This window comes from Hirundo rustica, chromosome 3 (genome assembly GCF_015227805.2).
Source record: "Hirundo rustica isolate bHirRus1 chromosome 3, bHirRus1.pri.v3, whole genome shotgun sequence".
Classification (NCBI taxonomy): Eukaryota; Metazoa; Chordata; class Aves; order Passeriformes; family Hirundinidae; genus Hirundo; species Hirundo rustica.
Window position 1 is genome coordinate 6795462 of NC_053452.1, and position 7531 is coordinate 6802992.

Here is a 7531-nt window from a genome sequence, read left to right on the forward strand (position 1 = left end):
ACGTCACTCTGCAGCATGAACAGACACGTGTCACAGAACAAACAGCCTCACCCCCCTGTACCCCCGCCCCCCCACCCCCTCCCTCCCCCCAGGCCCCTGTCCGGAGGAGGGGGTCCCGGGGAGGGGGCCAGGGCAGGCTCCCTCCGGAGGAGGGGGGTCCGGGGGAAGGGGGCGGGGACTGGAGGGGGGAATGCCCCCCTCCACCCCGCCCCCCTCCCCCGGACCCCCTCCTCCGGAGGGGGCCCGCCCCGACCCCCCCCCAGGGACCCCCCCCTTCGGAGGGGGCCCACCCCAACCCCCCCCAGGGACCCCCTCCTCCGGAGGGGGCCCTTCCTAACCCACCCACCCGGGGACCCCCTCCTAATGAGGGGGCCCTTCCTAACCCCCAACCCCGACCCCCCCCCCCGGGATACCCCAGTGTGATGTAGGGAAAGCCGGAGAGCCGGCAGTGTCGGGCGGTGTGTTAACCGGAATGGGGACAGTGCCCGAGTGGGCCTGTCCCCGTGTGGGGGCTTCCAGGGACGGTGGGGGCGCCGGGCTCCGGCCCTCTGGGCTTTATTATCCGGCGCCCCGAGCCCCGCGGCTGCGGGAGAAAGAGGGAGAGGGGAGGATGGAGAAAGGCATTACGGGGGCAGACGGGGTGGTCGGGGTGGGTGAGTCAAGGACAGAGGGCAGGTGGGGGTGTCGGGGTGTGCAGGGCGGCAGGGGCAGGGAGACATGGGCTGGGGGGGAATCCGGTGGAGGAAGGAGGAATGAAGGAAGGTGGGGGCAGTTGGGAGGGGAAAGGGAGCAGGGAGAGGGTGCAGGGGAAGCCAGGGTTGGGGGGAAGGAAGGATGAAAGGCAGAGGAGGACAGAAGAGTAGGGTAGGGTAGGGTAGAGATGTATAGGTATATGCGGGTGGGTGGGGGGTGAGGGGCCCGGGGGGGAAGGAGGGGGGGGGCTAGGGGGGAGAGGGAGGGGGGGGGGTTGGGGGGGGGAGGGTGTAGGGGGTGGGGGAGGGGAGAAAGGGCGGGGAGAAAGGAGAGGAGTAGAAGAAGAGAAGCATAGAAAAAAAGAAATATAGAGAAAAAGAAATATGGAGCCCGGCTCGGCAGCATCCTCCCTCGCCGAGCGCCGAGGGGCAAATGGCTCCGCGGGGCTCTCCGCGTGCATTAAATCCCCACAGGCCCCGCCCCGCGCAGCCGCTCTGGGGCCCCGCGCACCTGTGCAGCTCCAACTCGTCACACCTGAGCCGGCCCCGCCCCGCCCCACCCGCGCCCCTTAAATCCCGGCCGATCGACGCCTGCTCCCCTCTCTGCGATGGATGCTCATTCCGGGATGCGGCGGGACGGTCGCGAGGAGCGCTGCGCGGAGCCCGAGGCGCGGAGGTGAGGCCGGCAACGGGACCCGGGCCCGGGGATTCGGGTCCGGGTCCTGCCGGCGTCCGCTGGGGGTCCCGGGCCGAACCGCTTCTCTCTCGGCGGGCGGGGTGCGGGTCCCGGGGCGGCGTGACCGGGGCGGGATTGGGGCCGGGATAGGAATGGGGATTACTACCGCGGTCGGGAAGAGCCGCTCCGGGACGGGCGCTGGGCCCGAGCTCGGCGCTGCCGCCGCTGCTCCGGCTGCGACCGGCGCGGGGCCGGGGTCCCGCTCGGGCTCCGGGCAGCTCCCTCTGCGGCCGCGGGGAGCCGGGGCCGTGTCGGTGCCGCTGCCGGGCCCGCCGGGAGAGCCGCTCTTCCCCGGAACGGACGCCGGATCGCGACTGGAAGCCGGCGGGGCACGGGGACCGCCCCGCCGCCGCCGCTCCCTCAGCGCCGCCTCCCGCCCCGCTGGGCGCGCCCCCTGGCGGACACGGAGCGGCGGCTCCGCCCGCGGGCCCCGGCGCGCGCTCCGGGCCCGGCCCCGCAGCGGCTCCTCCCGCCCGCGGCCCCCACGGGGATGTGGAGCCGCCCCCGCCCCGGCACCCCCGAGGCCATCGCGCTCCCCTGCGCGCAGCAGCGCCCGCCTCCCCCTGCCCCGTGTCCGCAGCCCCCAGGAGCTCCAACGAGCGGGGCTGCGGCACCGCGGCAGGGAGGAGCCGCTCCGGGACAGCCACCGGGGCCTCGGGCCGCTCAGCTGATACACCTGCCAGGTGAGACCCGATGCTCTCCCTCCTTCCTTTCCCTCCCTTTCTCTGTGGCTTGTACTCTCCAATACAAAAATGCCCAAAACTCTGGGTTTAAAGGGCCCATGAAAACTGTTTTCTCTTTATTTCCAAAGCACATCTTGAGTGGGAAGGGACACAAGAGGAGCACTGAGCTGAACCCTTCTCTGAACGCCTCGTCTGAGGATTGAATGTGCAACCTGGGTATTTTCAGTGCTCTGCTCCAACCAAGCCAATCTCAGGTCTGTGGCAGTGTCATGCCTGGGATGGGAATGCCAGCAAGGGAATTCCTATGCCAATGCAGCTCCTTCTTTGATGCTGATGCTGCTTTACGCAGCAGCCCCTGGAATGTCCCAGGGCAGAGCTCTGTAGCCAGCACCTGACCGTAGAACAACACAGGTTAAGGCTTGGGTGACAGCATAAAGCTCTTCCCATAACCCTGATTTCCTGCCCTTTTCAGCATTTCCCTGAGGGCTGTAAAGGTGCTTGTGCTGTGTCTCTTTGCAGGGAGGAATGAGCAAGACAAGCCCTGAGGGCTCCCTTGGTCCGTGGCTAAGTTCTTCTGGAGAGCATCAGGGCTGGTCCCGCCTGCAGAGGGGCGTCTCCTGCAGGTGAGTGTTCCCAGCCCAAAATCAAGGCTGGGGTCTAAGGCCGGGGCTGCTTCTCTGGCCCAGAGCTGCACAGAGCCCTCGGTGACTCCTGCTCGCTGCTGGCGATGTTGCTTGGTGTTTCTGTGGGTCCCAGCCAGCCAGGAACACGGGGCGGGAGGAGGCCGGCAGCCCCCAAAAGGCAATCGGCACTTCTTGTCCTTGGGGCGTGCAGGGAAGGAGCCGTGCCTGCATCATCCCGCCCACAGCACGCAGCGTGCCAAACACGCGTCCCAGGGATGGGCGCCGGGCTGCTCGGACAGCGCTGGCACAGGCACGGCTGAAGGGCTGCCCGGAGCTCCTCAGCCAGGGGCTGTTCTGCACGGGCACGGGGAGATGCCTCACCGCGCACGGAGGCCACCGAGAGCCCAGAGATGCCCCGAGGAGCAGCTGGCACTGCCTGGGCACGGGCGGCTCGGGCCATCCGCAGAGGGGCGCAGATGGCGATTCCCAGTTCCGACCTCCCGGAGCTCCTGCGCGGCTGCCAGGTATGTCCTGGCCACCCCAAATCCCCCCTTCCAGCCTGAGGACATCATCCATCGGCAGCACTAAAGCCAAGGGGATTTCTCTCACAGAAATGAAATCCCCAGCAATTCTCTCAGAGATGCCTTAAAATGAAAGCTTAGACAAATGTGTTTGGATGAAGTTTGGAGTTTTTCAGGGAGCCAGCTGGAAGCTGATGAAGAAGTGATGGAAAGCTTTTTCAGGTGGGTCCCACTGGAGGTGCGCTGAAGGCAGGGATGTGCGTCCCTTTCCTGAGGGAAAAGAATTTGTAGAGGCCACCACTGAGGCTCTGGAAGGAGCTGAGCTTCTTCAGGCAGAGATGTTCTCCCGTGGGTACAGGGGCTGCCTCAGCACGGGCCGGGAGCGCGTCCAGCCAGCGCCTTCTCCTGCTTTAAAATATCAATGGGAGCCCGAGCTCGGGGGAGGGGGTGAAATCAGCTGAATTCCAGGCAACTCTGTCAAGTGCCCCCCAGGGACATGGGTGGGGCTGGGGGATGAGGGTTTTAAATAGTAAATTCTATGGAATATTGGCCTGTCCTTATCCCATCCTACTGAGCTCTCTTGGAACCTCTGCTGGCTCCTGGCACAGCTGATGTTAAATAGGCAGCTCTGTATGGGAGTATCAATGCTCCAGGAGGCACTCTGAGGTTATTCCAAGTTCACAATTCAGCAGGAAATTCAGGGCTATAGCTCTAATCCATCTGAACTAGCAAAGCTGAACCCCAAAGCTGGGCCCCACACTGGGAACAATCTTTGTGCTGCCCTGTCAGCCAAAGCCCTTGGGCTGGGAAATTTCAGCAGCCAAACGGATGGAATTGCCTCAATGCCAGCGTCCCCCAAAGGGACAATCCAATCACCTCTTTTTACTCCCAAAGTGTCCGTTCTGTTCCCCACAGGTGGCCTGGTGATGCCAGGGGGGTTTCTCCTGCTCCTCTCCAGCCTGCGGCCTCTTCTCTCTTCCCCACCAGCTGCTGCCAAGGAAGGAGGACACAGTGAGTCCTGAGATTATACTTCAAAACAGTCATTCCCTCACCTGGAGATCCCCTGAGATCTTACCCCCAGATTTTCCCTGTCCGTCCCCTTCTGCTTTCCTCATTTTTTTTACGAGAAAGCATTCTTTCTCTACTCTGGAGATTACCACAAGCTTTACTCCCAACATTTTCCCTACCTGTTCACTACCTATTTCCTCATTTCTACCTCAGTATTTACACTCTTTACCCTATGGATGCTTTCCATTTTTATTCCCTGCCCCCCGCCCAATCATTTCCCTACCTGTCCATGACCAATTACCTCAGTCTGCCCCATGAAGTGCCTGCCCTCTGTTACAGATCACCTCAGATTTTACAGGTGAAATTTTCCCTACCTCTCCACCTCTGTGTACCTTATTTTTACCTCAAAATATTCTTTTCTACTGTGGGGATTCCCTCAAGTTTTATCCCCAGATTTACCCACCTGTCCACAGCAATTCCCTCAGTTTACCTCAGGATGTTCCTGCTCTCTCCTAGAGATAATCTCGCATTTTACCCCCTCAGTTTTCCCTACATGCCCAACCCCAATCACCTACTTTTTACCTCAAAATAGCTATTGTTTTGTCTACAGATTAATTCAGATTTTATTCCCAAAATGTCTATTTTGTCCCCTGTATACTAACTAGATTTTAAAACCAAAGCTACATGTGTGTTATGTCTCTTATCCCTAAAATGTTCATTCTGTCCCCTATAAATTAAGTCAGATTTTTTTCCCAAAACCACTTACTGTTCCTACATAATTACCTCAGCGTTTGGCCTCTAAATTCTACCTCATGTTACCTACTGATCACTTCATTTCTACCCTAATATGTTAATTCTCTGCCCTACAGATCCTCCCAAGTTCTACCCCAAATTCCCTTGCCTACCCCCAGTGACTGCCTCAAGTTTATCAGTGTTCTCTCTCTCCCTAGAGATTACCTCAAGTTTAACCCCCAAAATTTTCCTTAACTGTCCACAACTTATCACCTCATTTTTATCTAAAATATTCATTCTCAACCTTGAGATTATTTCAAGGTTTGGCCCCCAAAAATCCCCTACATGTCCACTATTGGTTCCCTCATTTTTTTCCTTCAATATTATTTACTTGCTACCATGTAGCTTTTGTCAAGATTTACCCCCCCAAACTGTCCATCTGTATCTATTTTTACTCCAAAATAATCACTCTACAGATTATTTCATATAATCTTTACCCCAAAATTTCCCCATCCGCCCACAACTGCTCCCCTCATGCTACCTCAGTAGGTTCATGCTCTCCTCCAGAGATTAGCTCACATTTAGCCCCCAAATTTTCCCTACATGCCTACTGCTCCTCACCCCAGTTTTTCTTCAGTGTTCATTCTCTGCTCTTGAGATTTTGTCAAGTCTTGCCTCCAGAAATTTCCTTACTTATCTACTACTGAGTACTTCAATTAATTTTACTCCAAAATATTCATTTTGTCCCCTACAGATTACATCGAGTTTTACCCCCAAAATTTTACTCCTGGTACAATATTGATTAACTCTTTTCTGCTCCAAAAATTTTCGCTCTCTCCCCTAAACATCACCTCAGCTTTTTCCTCAAAAATGCCACCTCGCTCCCCTCAACATCCCCTTGCATTTTCCTACGCAAACCGTTCTTGTGTCCCCTCTCAATTGCCTCAGGTTTTCAGCTAAAAATGTCACCTCTGTCCCCTCTAAGTTATTCCAGGTTTTCCCAGTTAGGAGCTGCAAGGAATTCAGGCAAAACACAGCGGGGAACAGCTGTACATCCAAAGGAGGAAAGAGAAGGTCTACCAGCAAAGGGGAAAGGCTTCAGAAAACATTTCTGCAATTAATAATTATTTCCAATTCCCCAGTGAGAAGGGATCTTTGGGGAATCCCTGGTTGTTGTCCAGAATCTATATAAATCGAAGTCAAGAAATAAACTTCTCTCTTTTTTCTCTGAACTTGACTGCGTGATTGTAGTTCTTTTCGTGTCCATCTAGCAACACCAGACCAAAGCGAGAATCCAACCCAGAATCCAGTATGAGGGGAAACCCAAACAGGGCTGTGCCAGAATTTGGAATGGGGAGAAAAAGTGGGTGAGGTTGTATCTGAGGTCCTGCATGGGGGAAAGCCTAGACCGCGTATCAGCCATAATGCAGAACAGGCAAAAACCTAAAACAGATGTCAGCTGTGACCCAGAACAAAGAGAAACCCAGATCACACTGTGCCTGGAACCTGCAATGAGAGAAAAATCCAGCCTGAATCCAGGCCAGGTGGCAGCATGGGCGCAAAATGGGGCAAGATCACTCATGGAGCTTGGCACAGGGAAAAAAATGGTGGGAACACACACAGAGAAGGAGATATGGGAAAAAGCAGGCGGGATCACGCATAAAGCCTGGCACGAGAGGAAAAAGTAGCGGGGCTGGACTTCCGAACCCGGCAAGGATGGAAAACTTGGACTGGATCGTGTGCAGAACCTAGCACAGAAAAAATCCCAGACCAAATCACACACAGATCATGGCATGGGGAACAAGCCAGAGAGCAGTGCAGGCGGAGTCCAGAATGGGGAATAAGATGGACCGGATCACACGTGGAATTTAGAATGGAAGAAAATGTGGACAAGCCCATGTGCAGACTCTGGAATCAGGAAACCATGGACTGGAGAGCACAAAGAGTCTGGAATGTGGGAAAACGCAGACTGGACAATGCAGGCAATCTAGAATGGGGGATAATGTGGGCGGGATCACATGCGGAGACAGGAATGGAGGAAAACACGGACAGGATCGCACGTGGAGTCCAGAATCAGGAAACCAGAGAGCTGATTTCCCGCAGAACCCAGAACGTGGGGAAAGGCAGACTGGATCATGTATGGGCACCACAATGGCGGAAAACACCGAGCAGATCACACGTGGGGTCCAGAATGGAGGAAAACACAGAGGGGATTGTGCACGGAGTCCAGAATCAGTAATTAACTCGGATTGCACACAGAGCCTGGAAGGGGGGAAAACAGGATCACACAGAGACTGGAATTGAGGAAAATGCAGATGGGATCACATGCGGAGTATGGAATCAGGAAACTGTGGACCAGGTCATGCATGGAGTCCAGAATATGGCAAAACATGGACCGGACTACCCACAGACTCCAGAATGGGGGAAAACCTGGACTGGATGGCACTTGGAGCCCAGGGTGTAGGAAAATTGGAGTAGATTGCACATAGGGTCTGGAATGGAGGAAAACACAGACAGGGTCACAACTGGCATCCAG

General features: G+C 56.5%; 2 long non-coding RNA genes across 4 annotated transcripts in view; one reads left to right on the plus strand and one right to left on the minus strand.

Annotated features, from left to right (window-relative positions):
• Positions 1 to 2011: 2011 nt before the first annotated feature.
• Positions 2012 to 6227, plus strand: LOC120749895 (uncharacterized). Of its 3 annotated transcripts, none has more exons than XR_005699862.2 (6): positions 2012 to 2111; positions 2240 to 2734; positions 2946 to 3258; positions 3346 to 3477; positions 4171 to 4266; positions 5981 to 6227. It is a non-coding gene; the product is annotated as an uncharacterized LOC120749895 (long non-coding RNA). The 3 variants fall into 3 exon arrangements; XR_009207725.1 differs by having other exon boundaries at positions 2240 to 2365; positions 2631 to 3258; XR_009207724.1 differs by having other exon boundaries at positions 2240 to 3258.
• The window catches only part of LOC131378528 (uncharacterized), a 13071-nt gene continuing 8944 nt past the window's right edge, over positions 3405 to 7531 (minus strand). Inside the window, exons 2-3 of the long non-coding RNA XR_009207726.1 lie at positions 4132 to 4245; positions 3405 to 3525 (exon numbers count right to left, since the gene is read on the minus strand). This is a non-coding gene — a long non-coding RNA (uncharacterized LOC131378528). The remainder of the gene's footprint in view (positions 3526 to 4131; positions 4246 to 7531) is intronic.